Genomic DNA, 19,652 nt, shown 5'->3' on the forward strand with positions numbered 1-19,652 from the left:
AAAAATGGATTTTGTTGTTAGGATGATGCAAACATCTGAAAAATCAGTGTCCACCACGTGAGAAATTCTGGGTAACTGCTAAGTGAAATCAACTTGTTGCCAGAAGGAATCACACAAGTTTGAAGGAAAATTAACAAAGAAAATATTTATAACAAAGAAAGACAACTTCTGCAGTAACAAAACCCAATAAAGTATGCGTGTGGAAAACTGTTTGAGGTTTCTTTAGAATCTATTTAATCAGAGAAATGTTTTAAAAGGAAGATGCTGTGTATGTGGCCAAATTGGTTTGAGATCTACAAGAATATGTAAAAGGCACAACCTTATAAACAAACACCTGTTAGAAGATACATTTGATTGTACTAATACACACACTCTCTCAACCTAAAACGTTCACAAGGAATCTCTTTGATCCACCCAGACATTTAACAATGCATAAAAGCCATGCCTTTGATTTCGTCCTTGCCACATAAGCTCAGCTGTCCTTTATTGAAGAAAGACCTTCTGAATTTTTATCTTTCACCACTTGATAATAAAAAGCAGTTGCCTCTTCCAACTCCACTTGTTCTGAAAGGTCTCAATGCTCTTTTGCCTCCCAGCTTATTTCGGACCACATTTTACCAAGAGTTTCATCATAGAGTGAGATGAATAGCTATTATCAGAACCTTCAAATTCAGTTTACGTCTAGTCTGCCTCTTAACTATTATGCTAAGGCTACATATACTAGTTTTCACAAAGGCAGCCCCTTCTTCTAGTTATCATTTATAACTGTCAGAAGGGGTCAGGGGTGGCAATAAATAGCCCCAAATCTCAGGGGCTTAGTTATATTTTCCCTATCACCAGTGGGTCTACATCTCTGTTGTAGGGATACAGGCTGATGGGACAGCCATCATTTTAAATATTGCCAAAAGGGGAAAAGCTCTGGAAGGTCTCAAAGCAAAATTAAATTCCCTGATCGAGGGACAGAAGTCACCTTTGGTCACAGGTCATCACGAGTCATGCGTCTTCAGCCAACCATCAGGGTTTTGGGGAATGTGCTCTGAAAGTCAAGAGCCAGTATTAAGGGGCAATTTGTTAAGCAAGGGGGGGATTAATGCCCATGAATCATCATCAGAATTTCAGAAAGTGGTTAAATTGGAAAAGCCTTTTTTGTAATCAAAGAGCATCAGGCAAAACCGTGTGCCAGCGTACATGGAATGAGAAAATGCTGAACTGAGTGTGCTGAAACTAGAGTGAAACGTGAGTAGTCAGGGGAAAGCACACTCCAGTTCCAGCTTCAACGTACTCTCCCTCCCAGCTCCCCTGCCGAGCAGCCCCAATGAGATAATGCCCTCAGCCACGGAGCAGAACTCTCTCACCTGCCTAGACCTCGTAACATTTTTCTCTCAATGAACTGAAACACGTGCTACTTCAAGTTTGCAATATCTGCCACAGAGAATTAGCCAACAGTATAGTTAAAGGGGATTTTAAAGTCATTTAGCAGCATAATCCTAAGCATTACTTACTGCTTTTATTAATGTCACCCCAGACTGTACAAAGCAAGAATCAGTAGAAAGATAAGCCACTCAGCTACCTAGTGGTGGTGCAAGGGTTAAAAATCAGGAACACACAACATGGTACACAGATGATGGACTGTAGAACTGTACACCTGAAATCTATATGTATAATTTTATTAGCCAATGTCACTTCAATAAGTTCAATACAAGTAAAAATTCAGGCAGTCCTGTCTCGGCATGAATGATTTAAAATATTTGCTATTTCTTTTGATACACTTAAGTCAAGAGCAATGATAAGTTACTCATTAATCAAAATATGATTAAAAAACATTTTGGAAAGATTGCCATTCACAATAGCAAATAAAAATCTGGGAAAAGCTAATTTAAAATATCTAGGAAATGTATAAATAATAATCCTCAGAGTAAAGAAGAGTTGCTTGAACAATGATAAAGGAAATTTTGCTACATCTGTGTAATAAAATAAATCATAAAGATTCAAATACAAGACACAGACAAGGAGTGTCTTTATAGCATATTCAAGCAGCCACTATAAAGAAATCCTAAAAATCAATAATGCACAAAATATGTCTAAGCAATTCACCTGAAAAGCAATAAACACGTGCAAAGAAAATGTTCAACCTTGCTGATAATAAGGAAAAATGCAAATTGAAGCCAACATTTCAGTCTTATGTAGAAGAAACGGTAGTATATTTTGAGGAAATTGACTTAAGAGAGAATCAACAGATTGTGTTATTAATGGGTAACTATGACAAGGAGAGAGAAAAATACATGTTCTGTTTTGATATGTATTCGGAGGCTCTTTTCTTGGCTCCCTTCACTACGTCAATGTCGACTCTGAACAGTTCAGAGACAGGCAGCGAAGGGGATATAATCAAAGCCAGCAAATAACGTGCGCGGTGGTCTGAATGGGATTCGGAGCCTTGTAGCATCACTGAGCTGACAGCCACAGAAAACACACACCTACACGAGACATGGAGCCTGAAGGGAAGGCACGCCAGGCATATAATTTAGCTGTGTGCTAATGAGATGAACATCAACAAGAACCGTGCCAAGACCATACTGCTGCAGATTTTTAATATGCTGAATGGATAGGGAAAAAGGCTAAGGATTCTCATTTGAAGTCGAGATGTTTGGTTTTATATTGCTGAATAACCCATCACCACCACCATAGGGGCTTAGCACAATAATTTGTTACTTGTCGTGGTTATGTGGGTTGAGTGGGCTCAACTAGACAGTGCACACGTGGGGTCTCGTATCTCGCTGCCATCAGAGGGTGGCTGGAACTAGTGACTCTCATGTTGAGCACCTTAGTGGCTGGACATCTGAGGAATGACCAGGAGTCCGTACGTGGCCTGGTTTTCCCTGGAACAAGACCGATAGGTCATCCTCCAGCTTCTCATGACTGGTCTTCAAAATCCCACAACACCAATTCCATTGTGTTCTATTAGTCAAGCAGGTCACTAAGGACAGCCCGGTATTCGAGAGGGCTGGGGATGTGGGTGGATCGGGCACCATATCTTGATGTGAAAAACAGCCTGCGGGCACAGGGAGAGAAGGAACGGCGGGTGGCTTATCTTGGGAGACTATCCACAACACCCAACATTCTCTCCCTTCCCAGAGGGTTTTACTAAAATGACCCTAAAGCGTCAGCCTCTTCATGTGTCAACACTACATGGGAATGGACCAGGTCTTCAAGCTTTTACCCCAAGGCATGCGTGGGCACAGACTAGCACCAACAGATGTCAGCCGTGAATGCCACCACAATAACAGGTCATGTTCTTTCTCTACTCCTAAAATAACTCTTTCTGCGGCAGACTTAGTCACCAGGCTTTTTCAGGGGATTGTTTGCAAAAGTGAATGGCAATCAAATCAGATCTAAGGAACATCCCATCAAGATGGCAGAGGAGGTAAATGCTGTGCTTGCCCCCTCCCACAATCACATCAAAATTACAACTAAACTGTAGAACCGCCACCCTGGAGAGGCAAATGAGGACTAGCTGCACAGAAGTCCTGAAACTAAGAAGAAGCTACAATGAGACCAGAGGAGGGGCAGAGACGCAGAACAGGCGGGTCCCATTCCCACCACCCGTGGTGTGGCGATTAGGAATTGGGAGCACGGTCAGAACCGCAGAGGCGCCCCCCGAGGAGTGAGGGGTCCCAGCCCCACCCCAGACTCCCCAGCCCAGGGCAGCAGTGCTGGGAAGACAGGCCCCAGTAACATCTGGCTGTGAAAACAAATGGGGATTGCATCTGAGTGAGACAGAGGGCTTCTGGTGCCCCGGGTGTCCCTCTGGAGGGGACTGAGCGTGGACTGGCCTGCCGACAAACTTCCTCGCTCTCGGCTCCAGTGCAGGAGCAGCAGCTCAGCAAGTGTCAGGGAAATACAGGAAGGACCGCTATTGAGTAGCTGGAGGGGCCAGGGGCAGGGCAGGTCTCCCCAGGGACACAAGTGCTGCAGGCAGAGGCCAAGTCTGGGCTCTCCATTACTTCGGCTGACACCATTCACCTGGCCCTGGTGATCCCTAGACCCCACCCTAACTAACCTGACATCCAGCTCGGCCGCTTCCAGCAGCTCTTCCATACAAGCAACCTGCCGCAGCTTGTGCTGAGGAGTTTCCTAAATTCTTTCAAAGGTCCCCAAACTCCCAACAGGCAACAGCTGGCCTCAGTGTGCTCCGTACCACTTGCTAGAAGGCACCAAGTCTGGTACGAGAGGCCAGTTTCAACCTGCACTGTAACTCCCATCAGGCGGCCCCAAGCCTGGCATAAGCTACAGCCAGGGTCGTCTTGGAATGTAGCTTCAAGTAAGTGGCCACAAACCCAGCACTAGTGGCGCTGGCCTCAGCTCATATCGCGGTGCCTACCAAAGGGTGCCAAGTCCGGCACCACGGGAAGCTGAGCTCAGCTTACAACGTAGCCTCTTCCAGGTGCCTCCAAATGGCACCCAGTCACAGATCACTTTGCAGTTCCCACCAGGTGGCCCCAAGCTGGGCACAAATGGCAGCTGACCCTGGTCTACACCAAGGCCCCTCCTACGAGGCCTAAGAACCAACATACCCAGTGGCCAGCTTCAGACCACACCAGAGCATCACCCAACTAGCTCCACAATGACACAGCCAAAGGGCAGAGTCAGCTCACGCCAGGCCCCTGGTAAAGTGATTCCCACTCCGTGGGATAAGCCCCTGCACAACTGCTTCTCCACTGTGGTCATGGCCAGCATCCAAGTCAGCCAGCCCGAGGGTTTATCGCACCCACTGATGTGCCCACAGTGATCAAGGCTCAGCTACAACAGGAGAACACACAACCCACCACTCCTGGTGCACCCAGCTCTGGTAAACGGGGAGAGCGCGCCCCTGAGCCTCACAGAGCACCTGCCACATGAGGGAAACACAGTGGATCTACCTAACACATAGAAACATACACAGAGAGGCAGCCGAATAAGGGGACAAAGACACATGTCCCGAATGAAAGGACAGGACAAAACTCCAGGAAAAGGACGATACAAAATGGCGACAATTTACCAGATACAGGGGTGAAAACACTGGTATTAGGATGCTCAGTGAACTTAGGGAAAGGATAGATGAACTCAGTGAGAACCTCAACAAAGATACAGAACATAAAGAACCAGTCGGAAATAAAATATCAAAAATAAAGAATATATTACAGGGTATAAACACCAAACTTGGTGAAGCAGAGGATTAAATCAGAGTTCTGGAAAACAAGGTAGTGGACAACACCCAAGCAGACATCAGAAAGAAAAAAAAAATTTAAAAATGAGGATAGTTTAAGAGACCTTTAGAACAACCTCAATCATAATAACATTCACATCACAGGGTGCCAGGAGGAGAATAGAGAGGGTGAGGGGTTGAAAACCTATCTGAAGGAATGACTGAGAGCTTTCCTAACTTGGTGACATAGGAGCACCTAAACATACACAGCAAATATTGACGTACATAAAGGGAAGACCCACAGTAATACAGTCACCACAGGGAATTTCAACACCCCATTCACATCATGGACATATCATCCGGTCAGAAAATCAACCAGGCAGCAGTGGCCTTAAGAGACCAGAGTGACTTGGTTTTTAGGAAATGTTCAACTAAAGCAGAAAAACATACATTCTTCTGAAGTGCACATGGGATCTTTTTCAGGATAGACCACATGTTAGGCCACAAAAGTCTCACATTTAAGAAGATTGAAGTCATATCAAGCATCTCTGATCACAATGGTTTGAAACTAGAAATCAATTACAAGAAGAAAACTGAAAAACACAAATGTGGAGTCTAAATGACATGCCATTAAGCAATGAATGGGTCAGCAACAAGATCAAGGAGGAAAACAAAAAATATCCCGAGACAAAATAAAAAATAAAAAAAACCATGACATATACCAAAATTAATGGGACACAGCCAAAACAGGAACATTTATAGCAATTTGGGCCGGCCTCAAAAGGAAAAAATACTCCAATAAACAATATAACCTCACACCTAAAACAACTAGAAAAAAAGAGCAAAGCCCAAAGTGAGTAGAAAGAAGTAAACAATAATGAAAAGAGCAGAAATAACAGAATAAAAACAACAACCAAAAAAAATAAAACCAGAAAAGATCAATAGAAACCAGAGCTGATTCTTTAAAAGATAAACAACATTGACGAACCTTTAACCAGACACATCAGGAAAAGGAGAACACAAATAAATAACATTTGAAAAGAAACAAGTCACAATGACTCCACATGAATACAAAAGATTGGAAGAAAATTCTATGAATAGCTATATGTCAACAAACTGGACAACTGGAAGACATAGATACATTCCTAGAGGCACACAACCCTCCAAGACTGAATCAGAAAGTAACAGAAAATCTGAACAGACCAACAACTATTAACGATATCAAATCAGTAATGAAAAACTCCCCACAAAGCCCTGGGATGACAGTTTCACAGGTGAATTTTATCAACTACTCAAGGAGGAATTAATACACACCCTTTGCAAACCATTCAAAAACAATTGAAGAGGAGGCGGCTCCCATGCCAACTTTACAAGACCAGCCTTTCCCTGATACCAAAACCAGAAAAAGACACTACAAAAATAATTATATAGGCCAGTATTGTTAATGAACATTGATGAAAAATCCTCAAGAAAATAAGCAAACCAATTAACCGATACATTAAGATATCATACACCATTATAAAGTGGGACGTATTCCCAGGATGCAAGGTTATTTCCACACCTGTAAATCAATTAATATGATATACTACAAAGAAAAAAGGAAAGGTAAAACTCATATAATGCAGAAAAAGCATTTGATGTAACATAATACCCATTAATGATAATGATCTCAGCAAATCATGGAGAGAGGAAACATACAACATAAGAAAGGCCATATAAACCCACAGCTAGCATCATACTCAAGGGTGAAAAGCTGAAAGCTTTTTTAAGATCAGGAACATAACAAAGATGTCCACTTTTACCATATTTATTCAACATAGCACTGGAAGTCCTAGCCACAGCAATCAGATAAGACAAAGAAAATGCATCTGTACTGGAAAGGAATAAATAAACAAACAAACATAGATGTCATTATTTGCTGATGACATAAATCCAGTAAAGTAGCAGGATACAAAATTAATATTCCAAAATTACTTGTGTTTTATACATCACTAACAAACTATTAGAAAGAAAAATTTAAAAAAACACTCTTGCAGTTACATAAAAAAATACCTAGGAATAAATTTAACCAAGGAGGTTAAAGACCTCTACCTGGAAAATTATAAGATTTTGTAGAAAGAAAGTAGAGAAGATACAAGTAAATGGAAGGACATACCAAGATCATTGATAGGAAGAATTAACATAATTAAAACATCCATGCTACTTAAAGCAATCTACAGATTTAAAGCAATCCCTATCAAAATACCAATGGCATTTTTTACACAACTAGAACAAAAAGTCCTAAAATTATATGGAACCACAAAAGGCCCCAAATAACCAAAGTAATCTTGAAAAAGAACAACAAAACTGAAGGTTTTGTGCTTCCTAATATCAAACTATTCTACAAGGCCATCATATTCAATAACAGCATGGTACTAGCATAAAAACAGACACACAGATTAATGGAACAGAATTGAGAGCCCAGAAATAAACTAATACCTACATGGTCCATTCATCTATGACAAAGGAGGCAAGACTATACAATGGAGTAAAGACGATCTCTTCAATAAATGGTTCTAGGAAAACTGGACTGGTGCACACAAAAGAATGAAACTAATTACTCTCTCACTCAATATACAAGAACAAACAAACTCAAAATTGATTAAAGACTTAAATACAAGACCCAGGCCATAAAATTCCTGGAAGAAAATAGACAGTAAACTCTTTGATATGACTCTCAGTAATATTTTTTGGGGTTACATTGTCTGGAGAAAATGAAGCACAAACGAAATAAAATGGGACTTCATCAAACTAAAAAGTTTTTGCACAGCAAAGAAAACCATCAACAAAATGAAAAGACAACCTACTGAAAGAAGGAAGATATTTGCCAATGATACATCTGATAAGGGGCTGATATCCAAAATATATAAGAAATTTATACAACTTAACACCAAAGAAACCCACAATTTGAATAAAAAATGGGCAGAGAAACTGAATAAACATTTCTGCAAAGAAGACATACAGATGACCATTGGGCATATGAAAAGATGCTTAACATCTAATCACCAGAGAAATGCAAATTAAAACCACAATGAGATATCATCCTACACCTGTCAGAATGGCTATCATCAATAAATTAACAAGCAAGCATTGGCAAGGCTGTGGAGAAAAGGGAATTCTTGTGCATGACTGGTGAGATTCATAAGCTGGCATAATCACTACAAAAGACAATATGGGAGTTCCTCAAAAAATTAAAAATTGAACCACCATGTGACTAAGCAATTCTACTTATGGGTGTTTCTTTGAAGAAATTCAAAACAGTAATTTGTAAAGACATCTGCACCCCTGTGTTCACTGCTGCATTATTTACAATAGCTGAAATATGGGAGCACTGTAAGTGTCCATCAAGAATAAAGAATGTAGAAGAAGCAGCGCAACAACATGGATGGACCTACAGGGTATTACGCTAAGTGAGATAAGTCAGACAGGAAAATACAAATACCATACAATTTCATGTACAAGTGGAAACAAAAAACCAAAATGTATGAACAGACAAAACAGAAGCAAGCTCATAGAGAACAAACCGAATGTTGCCAAATGGGGGGGGGGAGTTGAAAAGATAGGTGAAAAAGGTGAAGGGATTCAGATGTACAAATTACCAGTTATAGAAACAGTCATGGGGTGTAAAGTACGGCATAATGAATAATACAAGAGTAGGCAAAGGTAGGGTTACAGCCATAATACAAGTAAATAACATAGTAATTACTAAATAATAAAATAAATGTTTCACGTGTTTAGAACTGTAAACCTACTTTTGCCCACCCTACATTGTAGTATCTATGTATGGTGTCAGAGGTCTACGAGACCCATTATGAAGATCCACAGTGTCTAATTATTGTGTTATATACCTGAAGCTAATATAATAAGTCAACTGATAATTGAAAAATAAAAGTTAGAAGGAAATCAAGTTTAAGGAATCAAGTCAATTCTGTGGAATCAAATTGTACAAATCATCTTGTAAAATAGTACATGTTTGAAGAAATTTTACCCTTGGTATTATTCTACTCGTGTATCCTTCCTTAGCTTTCCTTAAAGTCAGAAAAAATACTGGTTTATTTCCTTGAAAAGCAATGAACAGGTCAGTGCCAATATGTGTTTTCTTCTGATACTAAAAAACATTTTTTTCTTCTTTCCATTGCTTTCCACATAACTAGTTAATATATGTCCAGCAAATAGTATGTGTTATTAGCTCTCATTATCAATAGTTACTTTTTAATTGACTTTTGGACTCGTGCTATGTAATTTTTCACTTAAAGTACTCAAAACAAGTTCTTCCTCAAAATCTATCTCAGAATTGTTTTTTATTTGAATAAAAACTATGCTTTTTTTGCTTAGCATAATGCTTTCTATTTCCATCCATGCTGTTGCAAAGGTAGGAGCGCCTTCTTTCTTCCTGCTGCATAGAATTCCATTGTGTAAATGTACCATAGTTTTTGATCCATTCATTTACTGATGGGCACCTAGGTTGCTTCCAACACTTGGCTATTGTAAATTGTGCTGCTATGAACATTGGGGTGCATAGGTTCTTTTGGATTGGTGTTTCAGGGTTCTTAGGATATAATCCTAGCAGTGGAATTGCTAGGTCAAAAGGCAGATTCATTTTTAGTTTTCTGAGAAAATTCCATGCTGTTTTCCATAGTGGTTGTACCAGTCTGCATTCCCACTGACAGTGAACTAGGGTCCCCTTTTCTCCACATCCTCTCCAACACTTATTGTTTGTTGCTTTGTTTACTATGGCCATTCTGACTGGTGTATGATCTCACCTTTAACAGGAACCTAATCAACAAAACAAACAAACGAGCAAAATATAACCAAAGATACTGAAATAGAGAACAGGCTGACAGTGACCAGAGGGGATAGAGGAGGGAATTTCAGGGGGAAAGGGAAGGGTTTGCAGGAACAAGTATAAAGGACACCTGGACAACAACCAAGGGGGGTGGGGTGGAAACTGGAGGGAGGCAGGGAGGGCTGCGGGGATGGGCAGGGATGGGAGTAAAAGGCAGGAAACTGTCCTTGAACAACAATTAAAATAAAAAAAACTATGCCACAACTTATTAGCCACTAGATATATTTATATTTTATTCTTATTTTTTGAAGTAAGAATACTTAACATGAGCTCTACCCTACTGAACTTCCGAGTGCACAGCACTGCCGTGTTTACTGCCCGCAGTGTGGTTGGTACAGGGAATCCTTTATCCCCTTTGTGTGACTGAAACCTGACACCCACGAGCAGGGCCTGCCTGCTTCTCCCTCCTTCCAGACCCTCACAACCACCATGCTCCTCTATCAGTTTGACTGTTTTGGGTACCTCATATAAGCAAACACGAAATCTCAGTGTATTTCTGTTGGCCATTTGTATGTTCAACTTTGGAGAAATGTCTATTTCAGTTTCTTTGTCCATTTTTAATTGGGTTTAGATCGTATATTTATTCCTTTTGCTGTTAAGCTGTAGAAGTTCTTTTGTAGATGAACACCTCACTGCAGAGGTCCCCAACCTTTTTTGGCACTGGGGACCAGTTTCGTGGAAGACTGACGATTTTTCCATGGACCAAGGAGGGGAGGATGGTTTCAGGATGGTTCAAGTGCATCCCACTGGAGCTCACCCCCTGCTGTGCAGCCCAGTTCCTAACAGACCTTGACCAGTATGGGTCCGCAGCCTGGAGGTTGGGGACCCCTGCCTCATCAGATATATGGTTTATAACTATTTTCTCCCATTCCATAGGTTGCTTTTTCATGGTCGATGGCTTCCTTTCCTGTGCAGAAGCTTTTTAGTTTGATGTAGTCCCATTTGTCTATCTTTGCCTTTGTTGCTTGTGGTTTGGGTGTCATGTCCAAGAAACCATTACCTAGGTCAATGCCATAAAGCTTTCTAAGTTTTCATCTAAGAGTTTTACAGCTTCAGGTGCTATGTTTAAATCTTTAATCCTTTTGAGTCGATTTTCCCATGAAGTATAAAATAAAGTAGGAAGAGGTGAGCAGTATGCTAAGTGCAATAAGCCAGGAGGTAAAAGACAAATACCATATGATCTCACCTATAAGTGGAACCTAATCAACAAAATAAACAAGTGAGTGAAACAGAACCAGAGGCTTGGAAATAAAGAACAAACTGACAGTGACCAGAGGGGAAGGGGAAAATGGGGGAAAGAAGCGGAGGGGTCAAGTCAAGGACCATGTATAAAGGAGCTATGGACAAAGACAATGGGGGGAGGGGGAGGGAGAGAAGTAGAGGTGGGAGGTGGGGGGTGGGTAGGACAGGGGACAGTAATGGGGGAAAAATGGTGATAACTGTAACTAAACAATAAAAAATTTTAGTAAAAATAAGGGTTGAATATCTTCTTTTGTGTATGGATATCCAGTTTTCCCAACACCATTGGTTGAAGATACCTCAGGAAAATAGACATTTTTATTTTTAAAAATTATAATTTCAATAGTCTTGCTCTCTGATGGGTTTTTTTCCCCATGAAATTCAGGTATTACACCAGAAGTTTAGCTATGACACCTAGCTTTTACACATCTCCATCTTCCAGCTCTGACTTCTGATACTAGGAAATTCTGAGCTCAAAAATACTGTTTTTAACATTACTTTATCTTTGCTGTCAATTAAATATCTGTTTTCTACATTATGAACAACTATTCATTACTGAAAGTGGTTGATATCTAGATCTATTCTCTAATACCTACCTCTTTTATCTAAGCTCTGTATCCCAAAGGCTAAAACAATATCCAAAGTGTTGAGGTGTGGCACTTCGCTGTAACCCCGGAATAAAAGACAATCCAGATGATCACATTAGGTTTCCCATATATTCCTGTATTTATAGAATCAAAGCTATTTCACAAAATATACTAATGAACTAAAAAAAAAACAACTCTTATTTCTCAGACTTTCAGCCGTATTTTATCAAGTGTAATCCAGATACTTTTTCTCCAACCTCAGCATCGAGCGCTTTTCCAGAATGAGTACACAACCGAAGCAGCCACGTACACGTGGACAAAGGTGCCTGCTGTTCCATGCCCTCATAAACACTTCTTTTTGTCCAATTTTTAAAATTGCTCTTCTAGTATCCTATGTAATAAATGGAAATTCTCAACTTTGATGTGGTCGAACTTAGTGATCATTATCTTCATGACCTGCAATTGTTGTATATTGGAAGAAAGCTGCATTCTTAAAAAATACAGGGGAAATCTATATTGAGAGTATCAGGAATTTTACTCTTGATTTTGCAGGTGTCTTTAAATCTTCATGCCACTTTAAAGAAATGCATATTATGTATAATAGATATACATCATTTTACTAATATATTGTGTTACTTATAACACTATTCGAAGTCTATATCTACAGATCTTGCCAAATAAATCAGATCATGTGATCTACCCATGCCCTCCATTTCAGAAAAGACAAATTATAGATCAATTTGTACACAAGCTACCTTGAAAAAGTGCAAAGATAATTCTGCAACATCATGGTGAAAAAATAATTTCCCTTTGCACTACAATAGTTACAAGTGTTTGTTGGTGTCTGGTTTTTTTTTTTCATAAGAAAGTACAGCAATTTTCCCTTTAAAATTTTGCATTTAGGAAATATCTTGTTCTAAAAGGTGGTGGTAGTCGCCATGGAAACAACTATAATTACGAGAGATACGTTTATCAGGGAAGAAAACATGTATCTTACAATCTGATCCCCTCTTTCGTTGTTGTTGTGGAAAAGAGTCAATTTTTTAGGAGCAAGTTTTCTATCTCAAGAGTACACAGAGGCTTATTGACCTTCTTCTGGGCTGTTAGCTCCCTGGAGTCGTTTCTTTTGGGCATCTTGGGGCCTAATTTAAGTCAGCATCCTGCAGCCCACACTCGTTGCTGGATCCTGTGATGTCTCCGCACAACCGATTGATTCTAGAAATCATGTGATGGAACACAACGGTCTATTGTTTGTGTTTGAGGGGAAAAAACACCCATGATATTTCCCAAGGCAAGTAATTATCTTCAATAATATTTATCCTTGGTGTATTCAGAGTTAACAGAACAGCACAGGAGTGGAAGCAGAGAGGCATGTGTAAACACTTCATTTATTTTCCTTGGTCTGTAGTTTCACTTGTTATTCTTCTAACAAAATGATCTTTCTTCCCTGGGTTATTTAGTTTAAAATACAAACATCTTCATATTCCTAACTCTTTATAACTTTGTATCCATGACCCTTCATAAATATCTCAACAGTTGAGTCCAATGCTTAAAATATATATACTTTATATATGTGTATTTTTATTTTTATTTTGAATGTTTATATTTTCTTATATATAACTTATTAATGTATTATAATACATCTTATATTTTATTTATAAAATTAAATCTATACTTATATTCTAAATGTACATATTTTTTAAAGTTAACAATTTATCCTACCGTCTTCCAAAAATAGATTTATGGCAATGTTCAAAATTAATAGAGAGTATGATGAAATTAAAATAATAATAAACTTAAGTAGGAAAAATCAGGTAAAGTTGAAACAAACACACCGAGTACAGGGTGGGACCTGCTTTGCCCAAGGTCGCAGGTCAGTCATGCCATCTGCTCTCTTCGTCAGTGGGTGCAGTGACCGGGGTACACTCACCCTCTGGTGTTAGGGCCACGCAGGGAAGATTCTTTTAGAGTCAACGTGCAGATGAAACGCAATTATCCCCACTTCTCCTGAGAAAAACTTCCCCATGAGCATCACAAAGACTCTGTGGAAAGCACTTAACCTTTTCAACAACATTTTATACTAAATCACATAGGTTTCACCTTGTCTATTAAATCATCCCTCAAAATTGCAAAGACAATGACGGAAAATTACATTTCAGGAGAAGCGGCATTCCACGATGGTGCCAGAAGGCTGGGTTCCTCTAGAGCAATAGGATAGAATTTAGAGCACCCTGGGAGACAGATGGATTAAAACACTTCGGATCTAAACATATCATTTCACTCAACCATAATCTCTGGTTAGTTTCAATGAACCAAGTTATGTTCACTGATGATTACTGGGGTGTAAGTGTTCTATGTCACCCTTTGTAAGTGCGCTGTACCAGCCAGCCACAGGCAGAATTTCATTCTTTGTTAGGAGAAGACACTAAAAAAGCCACAGAATATGTACAAATTAGCCTTCTACCTGCCCACAGGCAAAGCCTACCTGTGGTTAAGGTGTGCACATATATACACTCTGAAAACTGAAGCCTCGGAACTCCATAGCATAACGCATAGCCTTGCAGAAGGTCACAGCAAATATACAAAGGTCATACGTCTCTGAATAAGGATTCAAACAATAACAAAACTTGGAAATAAATATCCTAGTACATCCAAGATGAATTGTATGGAAAATATGTCCTACAGCTGCAGCTCCTGGACTTCTGAATTTCAAAAATCATTTAAAAGCACACACATTTGTACACACACACACATTACATGGATTCTCACATGCATATAAGTGTGATAGCAAAATGCTCTCACTACTTTTTATTGCAAATGAAAGTCAGAGGAGGTGAGTAAACATGCAAACATACACATACATTAACACACACATGTATGTTCACACACACACAGTCTTGCACTGGCTCCCACTGCCATTTCAAAATATGAAGGTAATTTTAACAAACCAAAAAGCTAAGTAAATTTCCTACTAGAGGGTAATTCTGTCTTTAAAAAGAAATCTGCTGTGTGAAATTCTCTTTTATTCTGAGACGAACTCCACTTGTTTGTCACAGGCTAACACAGGTGTTGGGACCAACATTAAGGCAACTGAGTCTCAGGGAACTGAACAAGTGGGTGTGCTGGGTGGGGCTCCGTCGTGTTCCGGCTCCAGCCACGAACAGATGCCTCATTCGTCACTAAGCTTGGACTGACAGACAACAAATACACCTTCTTTCTGTTGGGGGAGGGGCATTAAACAGATAGTGTCACAGATGACATTGAACCTTCACTTTCATTAAGTTCTGGGAATGAAGAGTTCCAGGTGTAATAAGAATTCATAGCAATGACTTCCTATCAGCATGGCCACCAGAGTTCCAGGTGTAATGAGAATTCATAACAGCTTCCCATCAGTGTGGTCACCTCCTGCTGCCCCACAGACTGGCAGCCCAGTAACAGGAAGGAGCTTTGCTGTGATTCTGCCACAGCTACTTAATGCAGTTACATGATACTTAATACAGCTACTTGATCCTTATCAGATATGCATTACAATGATATTTCTCTTTTTTTTAAGATTTTATTTATGAGGGGGAAAGAACAAAGAAAGAGGGAGAGAAATATCAATGTGTGGTTGCCTCTCATGCGCCCCCCTACTGGGGACCTGCCCCACAACCCAGGCATGTGCCCTGACTGGGAATCAAACCAGTGACTCTTTGGTTCACAGGCCCACACTCAATCCACTGAGCTACACCAGTCAGGGCTGATTCCACATATTTCTTGAAGACCTACTGTGTTCTTGGGGCTTTCCTAGGTATATCAGATGAATTTGATATTGAGTGACAAACAGATTATCAATGGCATAGTTATCATTGGGTTCAGCCTTCCCTAACCTCCAGGCTATGAATTTTTTTTTCCTCATTAAATGTCTTAGAGAACACATCCCAATTATATCCAATGGAAATGACACGACATGGCTTCATCAGAAAGGAGAGTTGCTAGGTAACCTTTAAATTCTTAGCTCAAACTGATCCTGCTTCTTTTCTAGCAGAAAAGCCTCAAATTATGTTCTTTCACTTCCTATTATCTTTGATGTGCATTTACCTATGTTTTTATCATATTCTGAACTTACTTTGGTTATGTCCATCAAGACATGGGAATTTGTTGAAAAGAAGAGGGGAGGTTAGATTCCCATGTTTATTTGTCATTCTCCAAAAAGTTCCCCAAAAATACAAACATCATTATTCAGATTTAAGAATTCTATTTAATGCCAGATTTTACATCTGAGGCGGGTCCAAGATGGCAGCCTAAGTGGACTCTGAGCTCGCCCCCTCTGGAGAACACATCCGACATGCACCTCTGTCCAGAGCAAATCCTCCTGAGACACAGCTGTGAGCCCACTGAATAGCTTCTGCACAGCAAACAAGAGCGAAGAGCCACATACAGGAGGCCAGGAAACCGCAATAGCTCTGCCAGAGCTGAGGGAACAATCCAGACAGAAGGAACTGGTGAGCACCACTGTTTACATCAGTTCCCCTGAAGCGGACAGTGGCCAGGAGCTCCACCCAGCTCTCTGGCAGACCTTCAGGATGCTGTATCCTGTCCCCCAACCATCCCTCCTAGAGCTAGACCCAGCAAAAAGTAGGGGTGCCCTAGCATACATACAAGGGTTCCTGGTCCCTGAAGATTGTTCCCCCAAGGGCAGCAGGTTACACTGGGTTGCACATAAAAGGACCCCCCTGACCTAGAGGGGACAGAGTTAGCAAAGTGCTGTGGTACCTGCCTGTAGAACCACCTTATTCAGAGAAAGTGCAAAGACTGTGGGACACTGCTGTGTGTTCACATGGGGCTTCCACTCCTGCAGAGAGTGCGGAGCTAGCAAAACGCTGTAATACAACAGGCAGGACTGCCCTGTCCGGAGAAAGTGTAAGATAGCGGGGCACTGCTGCATACACACGGTGCTGCCTCGCCCAAAGAGAGTGCAAAGCCAGCAAAAGGTAGCCACACGCAGGGATAGTGAGTGACGTACTACTGTGCACACACATGTATGCAGGGATGCCCCACCTGGTAAATATCTATGCACCGAAGTATATAAAGCCAATATTAATAGACATAAAGGCAGAAGTTTATGGTAATACTATAATAGTTGAGGACTTTAGTACTCCACTTACTTCAATGAATAGATCATCCAGACAGAAAATAAGAAAATAATGGCTTTAAATGCCACACTAGAGCATTTTAATTTTAGACCATTTTAATTTAATAGACATTTCTAGAGCATTTCATCCAAAAACTGTAGGTAACACTTTTTTTTTCAAGTGCATGTAGAACATTTTCCCAGGACAGATCACATACTAAGCCACAAAACAAGTCTCAATAAATTCAATAAGATTGAAATTATTAGTATATCAAGCATATTTTTCTGCCCACAATGGCATGAAATCAGAACTCAACTACAGGAAGGAAAGTTAAATAAAAAATCAAAGTATGTGAAGATTAAACAAATATGTTTCCAAACAACCAATGGGCCCAACAGAAAGCCAAAAACTACCTAGAGGCAAAGAAAATGAAAACACAACCTCACAAAATTTATAAGATGCAACAAATGCAGTTTTAAGGGGAAAGTTTATAGCCATATAGGCCTACCTCAAGAAGCAGGAAAAATCCCAAATAAAGTAACTTAAAGTATACCTAAATAACTATAGGAAAAGGAACAAGCAAAACACAAAGTAGAAGGAGGGAAATAATAAAGATTAGAATGGAATTTTTTTAAGAAACACAAAAAACAGTAGAGAAGATTAATGAAACTAAGAGCTGGTTTTTTAAAAGGAAAAATGAAATTAATAAGCCTCTAGCAAGATTCATCAAGCAGAAAAGAGAGAGAATGCAAATAAATAAAATCAGAAATGACACAAGGAAGACTACAACCAACACCACAGAAGTACAAAGGACCATTAAAGAATACTATGAACAGCCCTGGCTGGTGTAGCTCAGTGGATTGAGCACGGGCCTGTGAACCAGACAGTCACCGTTCAATTCCCAGTCAGGGCACACGCCTGGGTTGCAGGCCGGTTCCCTGCAGCCCAGTTCCCAGAAGGGGACGCCTGAAAGGCAACCATACATTGATGTTTCTCTCCCTCTCTCCTTCCCTTCCCCTCTAAAAATAAATAAATAAAATCTTAAAAAAAAAAAAGAATACTATGAACAACTACACGCCAACAAATTTGATAATCCAGGAGAAATTTCTAGAAACATACAACTTTTCAAGACTAAACCAAGAGGAAACACAAAATTTGAACAGATCAATTACTAGCAATGATATTAAAGGAGTAATCAAAAATACTCCCAACAATCAAAAGCCCAGGGCCAGATAACTTCACAAATCAATTCTACCAAACATTTAAAAAAAAAGACTTAGTACCTATCCTTCCCACACTATTCCAAAAACTTGCAGAAAGAATGTTTCCAATCTCTGAGGCCAGACTACCTTGATACCCAAACCAGATGAAAATACTACAGATAAAAGGAATTACAGGACAATATCCCAGATGAACATGGATGTTGAAATTCTCAACAAAATACTAGCAAAGCAAATCCAACAGTATATTAAAATGATTATACACCATGATTAAGTGGTATTTATAGCAGGGGATCAAAGATGGTTCAACACCCACAAAACAATTAATGTGATTCATTACATCAATAAAACCATAGGATAAAGCTTATGTGATTTTTTCAATAGATGCAGAAAAAGCATTTGAAAAAATTCAACATCCATTTATGATAACACCTCTCAACAAAAGGCACATAAAAGGAACTTACCTTGACTTGCTACAGGCTATAAATGGCAAGCCCACAGCTAACATCATACTCAGTGGTGAAAAACTGAAAGCTTTTTCTTTCAGATAGGAAAAAGATAAAGCTGCCCACTCTGACTACTATTATTCAGTATAATATAGGGAGTCCTAGACACAGCAATCAGACAAGAAAAAGTAATAGAAGCCATCAAAATTGGAAAGGAAGAAATAAAACTATTTGCAGAAACATGACACTATATACAAAAAAACCCCTAAGGAACCTACTATAAAATAATGGAATTAATAATATAATTCAGTAATAGGCAGGATACAAAATTTGCATACAGAAATCTATTGCATTTCTATACACTGATAATGATCGGAAGAAGAAATTATGAAAATTCCATTTAAAATTGCATCAAAAAAAGATAAAATACCTAGTAATAAATTTAACCAAGGTGGTGAAGACTTTATTCAAAAAACTATAAGATACTGAAGAAAGAAACTGAAGACATGAATAAATGGAAGGATGTACTATGCTCATAGAGGATTAATATAATTAAAATGTGCATACTAACTGAAGTAATCTATAGATTCAATGCAATCCCTGTCAAAATATCAATGACATTCTTCTCAGAGTTAGAACAAATAACCCTAAAATTTATGTAAAGCCAAAAGGACCACAAATAGCCAAAGCAACCTGGAGACAGAAGAACAAAGTTGGAGGAATCACACTTCCTGTTTTCAAACTGTACTATAAAACTACAGTGGAACTGGCACAAAAGCAGACACACGGATCAATGGATCAGAATAGAGAGCCTAGAAATAAACCCTCACTATATGTCAGCTAATCTGCAATGAGAAGGTAATATACAATATTATATACAATATAATATTGTATATTACAATATACAATAGACAAGAATATACAATAGAGTAACAACAGTCTCTTCAATAAGTATTGTCAGGAAAACTGGACAGCTACA

This window comes from Artibeus jamaicensis, unplaced genomic scaffold (assembly GCF_021234435.1).
Source record: "Artibeus jamaicensis isolate MK-2021 breed Jamaican fruit bat unplaced genomic scaffold, CSHL_Jam_final contig_464, whole genome shotgun sequence".
In the NCBI taxonomy this organism is placed as follows: Eukaryota; Metazoa; Chordata; class Mammalia; order Chiroptera; family Phyllostomidae; genus Artibeus; species Artibeus jamaicensis.